Source organism: Emiliania huxleyi (assembly GCF_000372725.1).
Source record: "Emiliania huxleyi CCMP1516 chromosome Unknown EMIHUscaffold_129, whole genome shotgun sequence".
NCBI classification, from domain to species: domain Eukaryota; phylum Haptophyta; order Isochrysidales; family Noelaerhabdaceae; genus Emiliania; species Emiliania huxleyi.
This window is the reverse complement of record NW_005201298.1, coordinates 18,555-18,855: the sequence shown is the minus strand read 5'-3', so window position 1 is coordinate 18,855 and position 301 is coordinate 18,555.

The window sequence follows — 301 nt, the reverse complement described above, 5'->3', positions numbered from 1 at the left end:
CTAGATGCGGCGGGGGAGATGTGGGGGAGATATGGGGGAGATATGGCGGGGGAGCCTAGATGCGGCGGGGGAGATGTGGGGGAGATATGGGGGAGATATGGCGGGGGAGCCTAGATGCGGCGGGGGAGATGTGGGGGAGATATGGCGGGGGAGCCTAGATGCGGCGGGGGAGAGATGGGGGAGATATGGGGAGATATGGCGGGGGAGCCTAGATGCGGCGGGGGTACCTCCCCGCATCTCCCCGCATCTCCCCACATCTCCCCGCATCCCTCCGGATACACCTCCCCACACCTCCCCAGAC